Source organism: Apteryx mantelli, chromosome 1 (genome assembly GCF_036417845.1).
Source record: "Apteryx mantelli isolate bAptMan1 chromosome 1, bAptMan1.hap1, whole genome shotgun sequence".
In the NCBI taxonomy this organism is placed as follows: Eukaryota; Metazoa; Chordata; class Aves; order Apterygiformes; family Apterygidae; genus Apteryx; species Apteryx mantelli.
Genome location: NC_089978.1, coordinates 9370485 through 9389771, shown reverse-complemented (window position 1 = coordinate 9389771; position 19287 = coordinate 9370485).

Below are 19287 nucleotides of genomic sequence, written 5' to 3'. Positions count from 1 at the left end.
AAAAGGAGTGTGTGTGTGTGTGTGTGTGTGTGTGTGTGTACACATGTGTATGATTCAGCTGAAAAAATCTTTTAAATGGCCATTCTCATGTTATTGATAGAGAGAGAGCATTTTGTTATTATTTGTTTCTATTACACTGAGTTCCAGCTGAATTTATCTTCCCCAGACGGTAAACAAGAGACTTGCTCAGGAATAAAGTGCAGAGTGCATCCTCATTTGTGCACTATCCTGTGTGTTTTGTGAATGGGTAGGTTGGCAGTCTTCATCTCCCATAACGTCTAGGACACCTATAGGCACCCACGCTGTGAGAAAGGATTTGCATGGACTTTTACTAAGAAGTGGAGCAGGCTAAACCTTTCTTTCTGGAAAGCGCTTGAAACCTATACCTGAGAGCGAATTTCATATTGAGGTAGTTTGGATGCAAGGAGAGTACTGTCTCAGACCATCAGTTAGACACAGCCAGGAGCATTATGTGTCTTGAAGTGAAATCTCTTAAAAACAAAGACCCCTTTTTCCCTTTGCTTCAGTGGGATTTTATCCACCTGAGCCAAGGATCACATTATTCAATGGTAGATGTATAAGCAGAAACTACTATGCATTTACTGGCTGAAAGCAGTGACTTTTTCCTTCCTTGGCATGGAATTGGGCCAGTGATGGGAGAGAGTGTCTCCCTCTAGCTTTGAGCTAGAGGTTGACTCTTATAGTTGACTATTTTAATTTCCTTCTTTTCTCTGCCTTTTGGGGAGAAGAGGGAGGGCCCCCCCTTTTGTAGGCTGATCTTATCATCTGTCTTCTTCAGGAAACCTTTGACGCACTCAGGGAACTAGGAAAGGTATGCTGACATTAATGTTTTCAGGAGCATGTTTGTGAGGCTGGATGTGGTTACCAGTGCCTGGTCCTCAGGCAGATCAGCCAAGCTGACAGATCAGTCATAAGGTAATAATTTTTAAATAGCTGTTGTAACATAGGTACTCTTGGCTAAAAACTTCCATTGTTCCAGGAGTCTATCAGAAAACATTTTCCAAAGTGTGTCCCAGCCTAGGCAGAATTGGTATCTTCTGGTCTCTGAGATCAGTACATCAGCAGAGCCACCACAGATGAATCTGTAACAAACAGACCAAATGTTATTTCAATTTATATCAACCACAGACCAAACATGTTGGTTCTAGCTTTGCAGAAGGCTGCATAGGTTACTAGCTCAAACCAGAACAACTGTGTAGGCAGACTCCTAAGTGTTACACCATAAAATAATTTAAGTCACTGATAGCAGCAGAGTTTGAACTGCTTCATTACGCTGCCAAGCAAATCCACGAGAGTAACATGGAAAGGCAGCAGAGCAAGAGAAAAACAATTTTCATTTAACTCTGGTAGGAGATCAGTTAACTAGAGTGTGAAAATTCAGTGGTCAATTCATGCTGTAAGAGGAAACCATTCTCATTGTCCTCTGAGGGGCAGAACTGTGTAAACAGCTGATTTTTTTGTTTTCACTGCCTGAATGAAAAACACTAAAAATAATTTATTTGGGCTTTATCCACAGTGAAAAAAACAACAGTAAAAACAAACAGATTTCATGTTGATTGAAACAGTTCATTTCCTTTATAATGTTTGAAAGACTATATTCAAATATTTATTGGTCTCAAAACTTTCTTTCCATAAGAAAAAAATCAAATGTTCCATTAAAAAATGTAGAAACAAGGCCTCACATATTTAATAGTTGAAAGTACTCACCAAGGTAGTTTCCTGAGTCTATAATTTATGACAATTAAACTATCCGACCAAGAGATTTCATGCAAGTCTGCTCAAGGAAGTCAGCTGGTATCGGAGCTTTACACTGCACTCCATGAGCTGCTCAGGGCCATATTTCTGTGTGCCAGAACAGACCAATTTAAGCAACCCTTCCATCCAACAAGTGAAAAAGAAAACTCTTCATGAAAGTAAAAGCTCCGGTACAAAGGAGACAAAGACTTATAAAAGATGAATGAAGACTGGCAGCAACCCAGTTACAATGCTGTCCTCATGATGTAGGTGCTTCCTGCAGTGGGACTTCCAGAGGAAGGGAGGACTAAAGAGCAAGTCGATTTCAGGGTTACCAAGTTTTGCCTTCATATTAAAGCAAGCTGCCATGAACAGAAGGGCTCTAACAGGTGTGGAGGGCTGTGGTTTGTGGATGTAAAAAGGTTATTTCAGTATGGGAGCTGATGTTTTCAAACACAGGAAGGTAGCATGAAAGTCTTGCCTCTGCACTTTGAGGCTCAGAAAAGGCTCCAGAAGAGGCTCTGACATGTTGAATTTTGTGATCTGGGTATTTCTGTCCACTCTGCTGCCTTTTAGCCTCAAAATTTCAACACTGTCCTTTAGAAAGGGCCAAATTATGGACCTGTGCTGTGGGCTTCCCTCCCCACCACTGCTCCCAGTCCGTCCAGAGTACAAGCCTGAGCTAAAGGGCAAAGTGTGCCTGAACTCTTCCCACCCTCTGCCTGCCCAGCTCCATTGGGAGCTTTGGAGCTTGGTCTACATCTGCACCAGAGCATGTCCTTCTGCATAAACAGCACAGAAAGGAAAGAAGTAGTTGCACAGGCACTCAGGGACAAAGTATTTGAAAAATAAAACTAATTTACTGGGAAGTTTGCAAGAATCCTTGCAAGGATGTTTGCAGCTGGATCAGGTGAGACTCCCCAAACCACTGTTCTGCTGAATTCCTATACCCAGCTGTCTTGTGGTCTGCATGACCACTTCAGCAGAAGAATGATCCATTGCTATTGATTATCCTAAACTACATACAAAATACCTCCGAACTGTCTTAACTATATACAAAAGACTGGCCTGTGTGATCATTTTTGCATCTGCTGGCACAGTTTCTACTATTTACAAGTATTTTATCTATGTATCGTTTGGTCTATTCTGCAGCAGAAGTCTCTGGGATCGCCAAATTCTCCACCCAGGAAATGAATCAACACACTACAACAAAAAAATTTGGTCTAGGCACGAACAGAAGCTACCGGGGGAATCTCTAGAACTGTCTGAGTTAGTCATATGCTTTGTTGTGAAGATGGCTAGGAGAGCAGTAAATCACCTTGTCTCAAGTCAGACCATTGTCTCAAGCCAGTCCATTGTCTCATCCCTGCAGATGACTAGCTCAGGAGTTCCTGGACTAGCTCAGGGAATTATGTGCGCTGGGTGTCCATATAGCCACAGCTCTGAAACCCAGCTATACTACATTTACAACTGTAGGACAAACTTGAGTTTTGTACTTATAACTTAAATGCCTTAGCTCTTGTCACAAAGTCTAGACTTCAGCTGCCTCTAACCCGTGTGTTGACAACACTGGCCTAACAGAGAGGACGGTTCAGTGACTTCGCTACCATTTATTTCACAGATCTCATAAGGAGGAGGCTAGTGATTGGGCCATTTGTTGACAACGCATTTAAGGTTTGGAAGAAACTTCTCCTGGGTGCCCTCTATTCCTTTACAATAGCCAGTACAGCTTCTTGCATCTTTCTCAGAAGCCAATGAACTAATGTTAAAAAAAGACACTGGACTGTGTGAATCATTCCTCTGATCAAATATGGCAGTTGCTGTGTGCCCATCTATACATATGGTATTTGAGTTATCACAGAATCACAGGACAACGTGTGTTGGAAGGGACCTCTGGAGCTCTTTAGTCCAACCTCCGTCTCACAGTGGTGTCAGCTATGAGATCAAACTAGGTTGTTCAGGACTTTATCCAAGCAGGTTTTGAAAACCTCCAAAAAAAGAATGGAGATTGCACAACCTCTCTGGACAATCTGTTCCAGTGCTCGACTGTCCTCATGAGGAAAGCGTTGTTTCTTATATCCAGTCTGAACTTCTTGTCTTTCAGCTTATGTCCATTGTCTCATATGCTCACATGGTGCGCTACTGTGAAGAAAAAAATATAATTTAGGAGAAAACTGATCAGTATGCTCCACTCCAAGGAGGAGCTAAGCTACAGTCAGTTCACATTTAAAAAGTCAGCAAGGAAAATATTGCTGGGCAATGAAAGCCTGGAAAGGTTACACTACCCCAGCTCTAGACTTGCAACACAGGAAACAAAGAATGCAAAACTTTAAAGAGCTTTCATTGAACATAAAACAATGCCAGCTTGCTGTAAAAAATTAATCCTCTTGTGAAATCCTGTCTTAGAAAAAGAATAATCTAAACATCATGGATACTTGGACCATTTTTCTCACATTGAAATGTTAACAAAGCTGTGTAGTACACAGGAATGATGAAATCGTTGACCTTGACTTACTTGGTACAGTATTACACTGAACTAGTGAATGCAATAAAGGCAGAGAACTGTGATTTTGGAAACCTTAAGCCTGGCTAATTTTAAAAGCCTGACACCACTATGTGGTCGCTCTTCCTTGAAGATATGCCAGTGTGCGCTAATCATCCCATTCCTGGGATCTCTGAACTCAGGCGGTAGCTTCTCCAGGCTAACTCTGAAGTGGGTGCCTTGCATAATGAATGAACTCAGCAGTGGCAGCTCACACTTGACGAGGTAAATTATTGCATAACAGTGTTCAGCTCTTGAAATGGGAAAGACTGGCATTTTGCAGTAGGGAACATGTGTTGCATCTTTTATCCAGCACCATCACTTTGGAGACAAATGCACTTTGAATGCCCACTTGTTAATGCCCATTCAGAAGCAGTTCCAATGCAGATTTTACCATGTATGGGAAGAGAAAACACCATACTGCTTGAACAGACATTCACGCTACTGGAGATAGAAAGTGTTACCAAATGAGAGCTCTCCCCCTTTCCTATAAGACTTGTTTTCTCACATCCACTTTGCAACAGGATAAATAACCCCACCAAAACTCTGAAACAATACAAAAGGGACAGCCAGGCTCAGGGACTTTATATCTGCCTTTATATATGCCTTTTGACATGGAATCATCATCTTGCACTGTTCTGCTCAGAAGACTTGACCACAGGAGCGGTGTATCTGACTCTAAGGCACCAGTACTGGGTGTGCATCAGAAAGGTAGCAAGGCTATCTGCTCATCCTAACACAACATCCTTACTTCTGCTGCAGAGGTGCTGTGGTTAAGTCTTACCTGTCTCCCACCACTCCCTGCTATTTCACCTTGGGAGCTACGGGATGCTGTACTTGATGGGAGTCTTCAACTCCAGTTAATGGCACTGACTGCGCATCTGGTCTGTAATTGCAGTGTTACAAAAGTGACATACCATTTTTATTGTGTGCTCTTTGAATAAAGCTTAAGATTTGGTCTAAAGGTGTGTCTGCCTCCTTTGAGCTTGCGGAGACGTTGTGACAACATACACAATCCTTTCTGCTTGATTTAAAATAGGTGCAGCTTGTAGCCATCAGCACTGCTAGATGAAGTGCAGTAAAACATAGCTCAAACCTACGTACAAACTGCATCAAGGACTTTCAAGGAGCAACTCTGAGATCAGATAACATCCTCATTAGTTCACTCAGCAGAGTTTTCAGTAGGAGCAGCTCTGCAGCCTTTGTAATCATTGACCGGAAGATTTCTTTCCGCTTTGTAAGGAAGAATATAAAATAATGTGTTATTTTCCAATGCAAAAGTTAGATTTTTTTGACATTTTGAAGTTGAACACCTTGTGGTGTGACTTGATTTAAATCACATTCACAAATGCTGATTAAATGTGAATGCAAATAGAGAAGAGATGGATACATTCTCTGCAACCCCCACTCATATATATTGCTAATACAGTTTGTGTTGAGAATTTCAATGCAAGAGTAGCTATGGTTTCTCTAGCAGCCATAACTTTAACTATGACTGTAACTATCCCCTTGCAAACATGTATATTGCTTATAAGCAGTAAGCATCTCTGCTATAGGCCATTAAATTTATGTGCTGATATACACACATAAAAGGTTCAAATTACAATTGTTGTGTAGATCATAATCAAAATACTCATTCTAGTTATGCATTCTGAATTAGATTTAATGGCAAATACTTCATTCATTGATATATAGCCATCCTATTACTATTAAACTTATTCTTTAACTCTGGGAAAAGCATACAGATATGGAACAAATTTATTTGGCTAAAAGGTTGATGTTGTAAAGATCAACTTGAAATTGGGGTGGAGAATGAAGGAGTAAACACAAAAGACACTCCCAAGTTTATAACTGTGACCAGAAGCACAGAGCACATTTTCAGTGTTGCCGAGTGCGATTCTAATTCACTTTCTTTGGTTTGGGGAGGGCTGTTGGTTACAGAAGATATTCAACTGCCCGTCAGAAGAGCAGTACAGGAAAAAGGAAGGAAATCATCATAACATACAAGAACTTATTGTTATCAAGGGGCTTAGTCTGTATGATGTGCATCATTTAAGGTATTCTATCTCATCCAAATCACAAAATCATTCAGGTTGGAAGGAACTTTGGGTGGTCTCTAGTTAACCTGCTGCTCAAAGCAGGCTCACCCAGGCAATCAGACCAGGTTGCTCAGGACTTTATCCAGTTGGGTCTTGAAAACTTCCAAGAATGGAGACTTCAGTACCAGCTAGGAGGAGATAATCACTTCCCTGGATCCGCTGGCTCTGCTCCTGTTCATACTGCCCAAGAGGCTGTTGGCTCTCGCTGCTACCAGGGCACACTGGGGGCTCATGCTCAGCTCACTATCTACCAGGATCCCTTTGGCCTTTTCTGCAAAGCTGTTCCCCAGCCCATCAGTTCCCAGCCCATACCATTGAAGGGGGTTAAACTATCCCAGGTTCAGGACTTTGCATTTGTCCTTACTGAATGTCATGAGGGTCCCATGGGCCCTTCCTCCAGTCTGTTTGGGTCCCTCTGAATGGCAGCCCTGCCCTCAAGAGTATCAACTGGTCTTCTCAATGCAGTGTCATCTGCTGACTTGATGAGAGTCCAATCCTCACTCCCTCCAGGTCATTGATAAAGATGTTAAACAGGACAGGTCCCAGGACAGACTCTCTGTGATGATGCACTTGTCACTGATCTCCAGGAAGAGTATGATCCATTAACCACTACCTCTGAGCCCAACCATGCAAGCATTTTTTTATGCATCTTCTTGTTCACCCATTCAAACTGTAACATTCTAACTTGGGTAGAAGAACACTGTGGGGGAAAGTGAGGAAAGACTTGCTAGAATTGAGGTAAATGACATCCACTGCCCTCACTCACCCATAAATCCAGTCTTTTTATTCTAGAAGGCAATCAGGTTGGTCAGGCATGATTACCCATGGTCATCCATGCTGACTGTTTCCAGTCACCTTCTTCTTCTTTGTTTGCCTGGACATGGCTTCCAAGAGGACTTGCTCCAAGAGGATTTTCTGCATGAGTTTTCCAGAGACTGAAGTGAAGCTGACTGGCCTGTTGTACCCTGAATCATCCATTTGGCCTTTTTTTGAAGATAGATGCAATATTTGGTGTTTCCCAATTATTGGGAACCTCCCTTGATCTCTGCAACCTTCCAAAGATAACGAAGGTCTCAGTATGACATCAGCCAGTTCTCAGCCCCCTTAGACGCAACCCTTCAGGTCACATGGACTTTCAGGGGTCAAGTTCTTCCAAGTAATCCTTGGCTTAACCCTCAGCCACTGATGGTTGTTCTCCTTCCTGAACCCTGTTTCTAAGCACAGAGACCTGGGAGACCTTGTTGGTGAAGAGAGAGGCAAAGAAGACATTGAGCCTCTCAGCCTTGTCTGTGTTTGCTATCACTAAATCACCCACACAATTCAACATTGGTTCCACATTTCCTTTTACTACTAATGTAGTGGTAGAAGCTCTTCTTGTTGATCTTGTTGTCCCTTGCAAGTCTTGACTCCAGCTGAGCTTTGGCTTTCCTGACATCATCCCTACATGCCGGGGTAATGTTTCTAGATTCCTTCTTTGTTACCTGTTTCCACCTCCTGTATACTCCTTTCTTGCGTTTGAGCTCAGTCATGAGTTTCCTGTTTAGCAAACTGGTGTCCTGTTATGACTGTTGTTTTCCTGAGTATTGGATGGACCATTCTTGTGCTTGGAGAAGGCTGTCCTTAAAGAACTTCCTTGAGCACCTTTGCCCTTCGAAGTTGCATCCCATGGGATTCCACCTACCAGTTTCCTGAATAAGCTGATGTCTGCTTACCTGAAGTCCAGGATCTGTACTCTGCTTCCATCCTTCCTCACACCCTCAAGGTCTGGAACTCCACTATCTCATGGTCACTACAGCCAGGGCTGCCATTATCGCATTCCCAACCAGGTCTTCCTTGTTAGTGAGCAGCAGATCCAGCTGTGCATCACCCCTGGCTGGCTTATCTACTCCCTGTATCAAGAAGTTATTCCTGACACACTCCAGAAACCTCCTCAACTACTTGCGTCCCACCATGTTGCTCTTCCAGCAGATATCAGGGCAGCTAAAGTCCCTCATGAGAACTAGGACCTGTGATACAGAGACTTTCTTGAGCTGCTGAAAGAAGACTTCATCCACATCCTCACTGTAATTGTGTGTTTTGTAACACGCTCCCACCACGGCGTTGCCCTTACTGGCCTCTTTTCTGATCCTGATCCACATGCTATCAACCTGACTGTTCTCCATCCCATAGAAGACCTCCCTCCACATATCAGAGCTGCTTCTTCACATAGAGGGCAACTCCCATCCTCACTGTCCCTGCTTGTCCCTCCTAAAGAGCTTGTATCTGTCCACTGCAGCACTCCAGTCATGCAAACGGTCCCAGTAAGTCTCAGTTATTCTTGCAATGTTGTAGTTTGTGACCATGGGTGGAGCTCTAGATGCTTTGTGTCCCTGAGTCATTGTGAAGCTTGGTGTGCATTGATATCTTTATGTGATTTTTCTTCTTCTTAAAAAAATATAACAACTGCTTTTACTCCAGATGACTGATTCTGATCTTTTTGGGTCATTGTATAAATCACATCTCCATGTCATCTTAGGATCCCACTTGAACTGAGAGTCTGAGACATGCCAGAAATCAAAGGGTTTATTACAAAGAAAGAATAAAAGAAGTAAAACAAACAAAAAGCCCAAACCCCACCTTAGATCCTGAGAATAAAAGAAGGTACAAGGAGGTTTTCTTTGATTCCCTCAAACGAGGTACTTTATTGCATGTGTGAAAACCAGTTCTTTCTGAATGGTCATTGTTGCCATTTTTCTTTGTTGACAGCCAAAATGAACAAGGCAAGCTTATATATTCAGATGCTGGCCATAGCCCAGCAGTTACTGGGGAGGCACAGTGAGAAATCTATGCATATAGATAGTATAAGAGTTATTGCAAGTATGATCCTTCAGTAGTGATAAACAGAATAGTTTATTTTATATACTATATAAACAAGACACTGAGTAAGAACAATTAGATTCAATAGGACAGGAGATCGAAATATTAGACGCGTTTCTTCTCCTATAATGAACAAAGTCTAGGCAGCCTTACAAAGGTTCCAGTTTTCTGCTTCTTCTTGACCAGTTCATTAGAAATTAGCAGCTAATAGACAAGCTATAGGATAATAATTTTTTAAAATTAGGTTTGTCCTCATCAGTCCTATGACAATATGGAAAAATCATGTACTTGCGCAGTTGAAACTAGAGACAGGGTTTAACGCTAACAGCAAGTAAGCACACTAAGTAAGTAAAATCCTTCCAGTTATACTCACAATCCCCAGTCAGTTCTTTTTTTGTAAGTGTTTAAGAATACTGTTTTTAATTCCTAAGCCTTATATTTTACATATGCATTTGTAAGATACACCCAAGAGTTATATATTCCATTCTGTAATGCAGTCTGCTCTGAATATCTTATTGTAATAGTTATTAGTATACTTGCAGTGATCCTTTATTGCAGTTAGCACCAGTGCCAAGTTCAAGTAGTTGCAAGATTTACTGTCTGATGAGCACATCTGAATCTAAAATATCCCTGTGATTTAGTATAGAGATATTTTAAACCCTAATGTATTAATGTCTACAAAAATGCTCTTATTAACACTAATGGTCCAATTACTCAATTAAAAAAAAATGTTTTCTCATTGCACACATGTTCAAGGTCTTACATTTATTTCTGTTCCAACAAAGTTTTGTGCATGTGTAGTAGAAACTGGTAAAACTTAGCTACATTTTTTGAAGGATAGCTGGTTCTTATTGTTATACTTCCATCATCATCATTGTGAAAAGAACTAATAATAATAAAAATAATTAATCATAATTAATGCTTCAGCATACACTGAACATTGTAGTTAAGGATATGTGTCAGATTTTGCTCTCAGTCCTTTCCTTCAGTCTTTTAGAAAGTTTGAAATCAAGGATGGTTGCACCTAACATTTAAGTGCACCCAGAGAAGCCTAGATGCTCACTGGTTGAACAGGGAGCCACCTGGAAAAAGCAAAACTGAAATGCCCAGGACAGGGATGATTTTGACCATCTGTCCCACTATGAAGTCAGATGTGTGGGTCAGGGTTAGGGGCAGGCATTTCTGTTTATGTATTCTAGCTAATGATGTGGTCCTCATCTGATGATACGTCCTTAAAACTAGTCTTTCTCAGAACAAAGCAGCACTCATTGCTTTTCTTGTTAAAATTAACTAGAGGAAGAGATATTGCTGATCTTTCATAGCATAGCTGAAGGGTTAAGGAGGTTGCCAGGATGTAGGAGATCTGAGCTCAGATCAGCCAAAGGGACTCAAAAATACACCTCACAGGAGAGGGGTTCTCCTAGCCTCATCAGGACAGGCTGTTGGGGTCTCCCATCCCACAGGTGAATGCTGTAACACAAGGCTGCTATATCAAACATAAGTGATGTGCTGAGATTGGCCCTCTTTCCACCTGCTGTGTTTTAAGCAATGATAGTTACATCTGTATGTTATGAGCAGTCTGTGACTGTGTAAGACATGCTGTGAGAACAAGTGCTGATCATATCAGGACTCTCAGGGGCCTGTGTGTTCCTTTGCCTAATTTTTGGATCTGGCTTAAGTGGAAATAGGTGCCAAACTAGTCAGACGAGGCCAGTTTTGGGCATATGCAGTACTCGGTCCACCTAGGGAACATTATAATCAAAACAGACCAGAGGAGCTGTATCTCTCCAATACAGTTATAATGAGAACTGTTCTTTTGGGAATTATAAGATGATTTCAGGAAAGACAGCATTAACACTAGTTATGAGCTGTTTCTCTCTTTAGCTTTACAGTGAGGGATAGTCATTCTACAATATTGCTCATTACTGGAACATTGACATTTACATTTATGAAATTTGATTGGAGTATCTCTTTACTTGAAAGACATCTAAATGCCTCTTTTGAATGCTCAGGAACATAACTCCAAAGAGTAATCAGGGAACAATATCAAGTTTATTGTCCAATAGTTTAGGGGAATAGGCAGTGCATTGGTCTGCACTGAACATTTCCAGAGAAGTCAATGGCAATTCTGAGAAAGGAAAATGGCCCTGCTGTTGCTCTGTGTGCTAGATGCCTGTTGAAGAGTATGACTTATACAAAAGTTCTTCCTCAGGCTTCTTCTGGTGACAGGGAGATCCCAAATCTAGCCTCCTGGGAATTCACTTGTAGCATAGGACACTGTGAAGGTGTAAAAAGACCTGATAGCTATCTTGGTACATGCTGGTGTGGGCTGCAGTCAATCAGAAGTCCAGGATCCAGGGCACCGTTGGCTTTAGAGTCACCTATAAATCATGAGAGTCTAGCATGATGGTGGGGGAACGACACTCCAAAACCATTCTTCAAGCTAAAATATAGCCTCACTGTTGTGCGCAGCTAATAAGTCATCATAGCATTCAGTAATTATTTATGTCCTGAAGAGGTCCACTAGCTTTTCTGAGAAAATGCTGTTAAAGAGATTCTCCACACCAACAGCACTGAGGCTAAGGCCTCTGCTGTGGCCAGGGAACTGAGGCCTCTTCTAACTATGACTGTTGTGTTGTTTTCTATATGCTTTTCTCATAGGAGGTGAAATCCAAAGTGATTTGTCTTATATGAATTGATCCAGGAACTGCAGGAGAACTTCTTTTGGAGAAGATGGAAGATGTTAATGCTACAGCTATATTACTAAACTAAACATGCATGGAAACATTGCCTGGCTCTGAGGCTAACTGGCATGGAATAACCCATGTCCAGATCATTAATGCTCTCCCAAGCTCCACACCAAGGCAGCTGCATCCACACTGCCTGTTGTGCCTGGTGTCAGGCCTGTTCTACCTCCGGAGCTGTGCTGGGGAATAGCTTGGCAGAGTGCTAGCTGACTGTGGTGAGAAACAAGCAGGAGACTGTGCTGACACATTAGCTGTGCAGATGATACTGTTCCACTGCCCAGAGCCTAAGTGTTTTTTTACCAGCAGACTAGCTGAAGATGATCTGGGATGTCTTGACTCCAACACCTGGCCAGAACCCATGCAGAATAGCCAGGCTGCCTGCACATCACAGAGGTTTTTATACCACATCATCTACCTGAGGTGGAAGTCAAAATAACCCCTTTTTTGGATTAAGGGCACCCACGTGTTTCCGCACTGCTGTGTGATTGGCTGATGGCTGTTTCGTGACACCATCATACCCCACATGTTTTCAGGCAGCTCTGTGAATGGTTGGCAGGACCAGCCATCCCTTCCTGTCTACCCCATAGGACATCAGAGCAGGAAGTCCTCTCCCTCTAAAAACACTGGTGCCACCATTTTGTAAAGCATCATTACCCAGAAGCATGTCAGAACAGGAAGCCATTTATGGCAACATCTTACCCTACATGTTTTCATATTGCTCTGTGACTGTCTGGTTGCCTTTTTTGGAAATCGTTATACCTATGTGGTCTCAGAGCCCTCTCTGATTGGCTGCCCACTTCCTTTGGACCAAGAATTTCTCGGATACAAAAATATATACATTTATATACAATACATACTTATATAGAAATATATATATAAAGGAGTGTACAAACATGTGTGTATATATATTTTATTTATACATATAATATGTATATTTCTATATGTGCATATATAAAGCATATACACACACACACATTTATAAAGATATAGAAATTAAATGCATATATCCATAAAAGCATCGCTATAAAATTGATAAAAATTTCTTTAATAAGATCTAATGGAATGAATAATGAAAGTTTAAATGTAAATAGAAAGTAATTAAACAAAAGTAAAAGGCAGGTTCGGGGCTCTCCACTTTACAAGGTCTGCAGCACAAGCTCTAAAATGTCTGGGGTGGGGGGAACTTCAAAAGGGCAGGGGGCACCAAAAGGTTGGTGGTGGGGGCATGAAGAAGTTGGAACATGCCTGAGGGCTAAGGACCCCTCCTAAGAGACCCACCCAAGAGCCCTCCTGTGCGAACTCTGTCATGTGCAAAGACCAGACCAGTCCTGTGGGCTGGACTGAGAGGCCCCTGCATCTGGTCCCAGCCTGGCAGGATGACCATACAGTATTACTGGGGCAGCCTTTGCACAGTGCTACAAGACACAGGCAACACTGTCTGCAAAAATGGAAAACCAGAATAAAATGTCAGCTTCAGAAGAACATGTGAATGGGGCCAGTAAGAAAAAAAAAAAATCCCAAAGGGATTCCTAAAAAAGACCATGCAAATCCAATGAAATGGCCAAGGGGCCCATGAATCACAAACTGTAGTTATGTTTAGTTTTCCTAATATGTAGTCTTTGTTGTAGCAGCTTTTCCTGTTTCATGATGCAGTAGCTGTGGTCTCTAAGAGCACAGGTCTGCAGGCTGCATCCCAAAGCCTGGGTCTCTCTTCATTCATGGTAATTATGGTCTTACAGGACTGTCTTCATTGCACACTCCATCACCTGTCTCGTTTCCAGCATCGACCTAATGATAAGGAAACACACAGCACCAGCCTGCACCCCGCCATGGTTTATGGGTGGCTGTATGGCCCGCCCAAGCCACAGCAAAGGCAGCTCAGTAAAGACATCTAATTATCTTTGAGAAGCAAGAGTCCTAACTTTGTAACTTCACCTTTGAAAAGGTGAAGTTTCCTTAAATATTCCCTCAATTTCCTTCAATTTCTGCTGAATAGAAAAAGCTGCCACTCAGCTGTATTTTTCAGGCATTCATAATATGTTTTAAGTAAAATGCAGAATTGTTATTTGGACAGCAATTTGTGCCATAATTAAGCTTGTAATTGTTCTTTGTAGCACATTTGTAGGTAAAGAAACCCCGGACCACACTTGCTTGCTCCACAGATCTGTGTATGCTGACATAATTTAAATGGGTAAAGCAAGTATCCTGAAGTTTAATTTTGTTAATTTCAGTGGAAAATTCATACGGCTACAGGAGAATGCATTGTAATGTTTTAGCTTTTGTATCACAAAATCATTATTACTAGTGGGTGATTTGCAGTTCAATAACAACAAAACAGCTTGACTTCCTGATTGTCTGCTGAATCTGCTGTCAGTTAGGACTAAGACCCAATCTATTTTACTTGCAATTTGGGTAAATATGATGTAGAGTCATTGAGCCAATATAGAGGCTCCAAGAGTAGTTTTTAAAAGAGAGGAATTATATTTGAAAGTTAATTATAACTTTTAAAATAAATAAATCATTACATTGCAAGTATATAACTAACCATTACTTTACCTGGATGTTTCTCTTCTGACCTCTTGGTAGAGAAAAGGCAGAGGAAACGATTTTAAGAAATGCTCAGCATGTATTCTGTGTTGTACCTCGGACAGCATGCAACACAGCTGCTTATTTTCTGTGACTAAAGCATTTTCGTATAGAAAGAGCCTTTTCTGCGAGCACATTATCTAGAAATCTGGCTTCCAGGTTGTTGCTGGCAGCATGTTTCAGTTTTATTTTAAAAGCTGGTATCTTAAGAGTCTGAGCTCAGTGAAGAACAACATCGCTTATCTGTACCATGGACTCCAGGGAACTCTTAACAGTACTTGGCAGTGCAAAGACAGTTGCTTTAAGGAGCTTTAAAATAACATTAGAATGGAATAAAAATCAAAGTCTTCTCAAAGTCTTCTTAGCAAGATCTGTTGCCAATACAGAACTGATAAAGAAATCATAAAATAGATTTCAAGTAAAAAATGGTATATCCCAAAGTTCCTCACAAATTATTTGCAATTTCCAACAACTTACCCTTGCACTGAAGTAGTGCTGAGCAAGAAATTAAACAGGAATGATTTATCCCATGGACTTTACTGCTTTTAGGTTCTCATTGCTAACAATCTGCTCAAAGTATTCCGAAGACTTTTTCACCTTCAAAGGTGGAGACTCCAGAATCACAAGGCAGTCAACCATTCCCCTGCAAGATGTGTCTCATAGTCCACAGCTTTGGCCAAGGGAAGGCTTGAGGAAAGGGTTTGGTGTTTGGCCCCAGCACAAGCAATGTGGATGGGGGGAGGGGGGGGGTTGCAATTCTGACCTGTTAACTTTCTTCTGCCACTTGTCAGCTCTGGAGAGGTGAGGGTCTCCCTTCACATGATTCCTTCGCTCCAGAGCTGGGGCTGTCCAGAGGAGAAAGAACAGTGTTTAATGACAAAGGACTGACTACTTCAATACGAGCCACCACTTCCCATCGACTGACAAAGCAGCAACTACCTTGATCAGTCCTTGCGGAAAGCTGCAGTTTCCTCATGGGCCCTTTTTCACATCCTAGGAACCATCAGGGAGCAAATTAAGGCTTCCCATCTTTTTGTCAATTGGGCCTTCAGCAGCAGTCTCTGGCAATGCTGGAGGCTTGCTCAAATGGAGGGACACCCTCAGCAGTGGCAGCAGACTTATGCTGCTTCTCTCTAGGAGGACAAAAGCAGGCAAGAGTATCATTGGTGCTGCTCGTCCAACCCTTCTGCCCAAAGCAGGGTCTCCTAGAGCACGTTGCTCGAGATGTTGTCCTGTCAGGTGCTGAACAACTCCAAGGATGGGGACTCCAGAATCGCAAGGCAGTTAGCCATTTCCCCGCAAGGTGTGTCCCATAGCCCACAGCTTTGGGCAAGGGGAGGCTTGAGGAAAGGCTTTGGTGTGCAGGCTCGGCACAAACAGTGTGGATGGCAGGATCTCACTTTGCCCTGGTTACTTTTTTCTGCCACGGGTCAGCTCTGTAAAGGTGAGGGTCTCCCTTCACATGATTCCTGCTCTCTACAGCTTCAGCTGTCCAGAGGAGAAAGAACAGTGTTTTCTGAAGGGACGGGTAGAGAGCAAATGCAGAATTCAGAGAAGTGGGAGAGCAGCATCTAGCATGGCAGTGATGGGAACTGTTTGTGCCTTGCAGCCACCAGCTCTTTTCCCGATCTCCTGGTTCGCCCACTCTGCTCGCCCAGGGTCAACGGAAGGGCCTTTTCAGCCAAAGAACTCCTTTGTCTCTCTCTTTTCCCCTAGGCCAGAAACGTCCCAGAGCTTCTGGACAGTGTCTATGACACCTTCAGGACCTACTTCTGGAGCTCGTGCTGGGGCATGCGGACTGCGGCCATCAAATTAACTGGTGAGAGACAAAGCGGCAGTTCTCTTCTGCTCCTGCCTCCACGAGGCAGCAAAGGGCCATCTCCACTTTCTCCGCAATGGCGTGGGAAGAGCCACCTGCCTGACGAGGGTGGCAGCAGGAAGAATTAGCTAAGGGCTCTAAAGGGGCTGAAGTCTCTGTAGGAAAAACATGCTGGAAGTAGTGCTCCAGGGGAGGCTTGGCCCCTGGCACACCCCTTTCTCAGCTCTGCTTCATGCCTCTTCCTAGTAACTTAAACGTAGGCGGGACCCTGCTGGTTTCCTATCTAGCACATTCCTGTGCTCCCCAGAGCCCATTGTCAATGTCCGAGACGAGTCAGAGACTAGACTGGGAATTGGGGCTGCCATGGGAAGTGTTCTGATGTTTACACATTTGCATTGTGTGAGTAGGTGTGATCCTGGAAAACGCCAGTGCCCGGTGGCTGAGAGAGCAGGATATGAGTCTTCTGAGTAGAGGTAGGTTACAATTGCCCCTCCTGCATTCCACTCTTTCCTTGACAGGAAAGACATCACCACCTTCTGCTGCCCTACGCTGCCCCTTCTCTCTGGTGTCCTTCCCCAAACCTTGGCCTTGGTATGACTTTATGCCAGGCAAATATGAACTCAGTGCCCTTGCACGCCCAGACAGAGAAGCCTGATAAACTCAGAATGTTTTTTGGATAACAGCTGGGAAAAGTTGTCAGGCTCATGAGAAACTAGGCGTTTGCACAGGTCTGGCCAGCTTGTTGAGGTAGAAGAAGCCTCCTTCCTGCTTCTAAGGGCATGGAAGCCTCCTAATGGAGGGACTGTTGGTCCCAGGAGAGAATTTCTCTCGCTGAATACACGCAGAAGGCTGCGGGCTGCGGGTTTGCAGCGACCATGTGCAAAGCCAGCTGTTCATAGTCCACCCTCTCCCAGGACTGAGGCCAGGGAAGGCTTGGCAGCTTTCTCAAGTGATGCTCTGCTCAGAGAGCCAGAGAAGGCATGACCAGTCTGTCCTGGCCTTTGACAGTCACTGATGCATCTGCCTGTGTTGTTTCAGTTCTCCAGTTGATGCAGGAAGACCAGCATCCCAGCGTGCAGCAGGCAGCAGCTCAGGTCCTCAGCGACAACTGGCCAGAGCTGAGAAATGATCAGAGCAACTAGGAGGTCATCGGAGTGCACCTCCCCCAGGAAAGTGAGCAGTGGGAAGGCCCGACAGGCAAGGAAAGGGCAGCCAGTGCAGAGAGCTGGCTGTGTTACCACGGAGCCAGCGCAATCAGCTGACAAAAATAAAGCCTTGCTTGTTGAACAGAAGCGCGTGCGGTGCTTCCTTGGGGCCGAGGCCTCTCGACAAGCTCCCGGCTGAGGCAGGGCTGTTGTGGGGCCTGCGCACCTGCAGTTCTCGCAGTGCGTCTGAGCTCTGTCTGTATGGGGGAAGGGAGGTAGAGCGTACTGTGAATCCTAACCCGACCTTGAACACCATGAGGTGGGCAAGTGATTCCAGAGTGTGCTTGTCCGTGGGAGGGTTGTTTTCTGGCAAGATGGGGAGTCATTCTCCAGAGTCTGGAGGAGCAGCATCTGGCCATTTCTGGGTGCTTTGGCTCTGTTTTTTGTGTTGCCGAACCCTCGGTGGGGGCTTGCCCAAGAAAAACCTGAGGAAGAAGCGAGGGGGGAAGGAGAATCCCTGCTCTTTGGATTACAAAATCCCGGAGAGGTTTAAGCACTTACTCCCAGTAAGCAGTGGGAGTCCTCTTCCGTTCTTTCTAGAACCGGCTTCTTTGAGAGACCTGTGAGGGAGAGCAGTGAGCAGCTGCTCCCTGTGGCGAAAGAGCCCCGGCCATGGTGAAGGAAGGGCTGACGGGGAAGACCTTGTCCCCTGAGACGCTCCTCCTGAGCCATAGAGAAAGCTCAGTGATGCTCGGGGGAGGAAGACAGAGGACCCGGGAAGGGCTCTGGCAGGCATGGGGCCTGGGAGCAAGCCAGGAAGAGGGCAGGTAGCTGCAGAAGTAGAGGCACACAAGGACTTTCAGCACCCCAGCCTCTATTCAGAAGGGTGCTTGTCTGTGTCACACACGCACGCACGCACGCATCCTGTATTGCACCAAGAAAATGCCAGTCGCTAGAAAGAAGGTGAGACAGTGGAGTACCGCTAGGGCTGTTTTTGAAAGAGCAAGTCCTGCTGTATTCCATATGAAACACAGCAGGTGGAAAGAGAGCCAACCTCAGCGCATCACTTATGTTTGATATAGCAGCCTCGTGTAAGCAGCGTTCACCTGCGGGATGGGAGACCCCAACAGCCTGTCCTGATGAGGCTAGGAAGGGGTTGAGCAAGAAACGAAACGGGAATGATTTCTCCCATGCACTTTACTGCTTTTAGGTTCTCATTGCTAACAATCTTCGCAAAGCCTTCATCTTCAAAGTCCTTGGATGAACATGTTGCGCACATCCATGTGTGGGCTCTCTGCACGCGTGGAGACTGGAAGTGCCTTAGGCTAGGGACCACCTCTTTGCTTGTCATTTGCACAGCACAGAGCACAACCAGCTTCTGCTCTTTCAGAAGGGCTCCAAGGCGCCACAAAAAGACCACTAAGAAGAAAAGCAGAAGAGGATGATGTTGCCTATCGTCTGACTGTTATGCCATTCCATCATAACGAAGTAGCACTGACTGCTAAATTAAAAAAAAAAAAAAAAAAGGAAAAGAAACAGGTTTCCTTAGCCAGCCCTGGAAATGGAACTCTAGACAATATAAATGAGAAACTTCGAACCTAATCCCGTCAGTTCATGGAGTGCCAAGAAGGTCTTTCTGGCGAGCGAACTTGAGGAATTGTGTGAGCAGTGGAATTAACTAAGCAGTCCCGATTTCCAGGGTCTGGCTTCTGTGTAAAGTCTCTGTTGTCTCTCACAA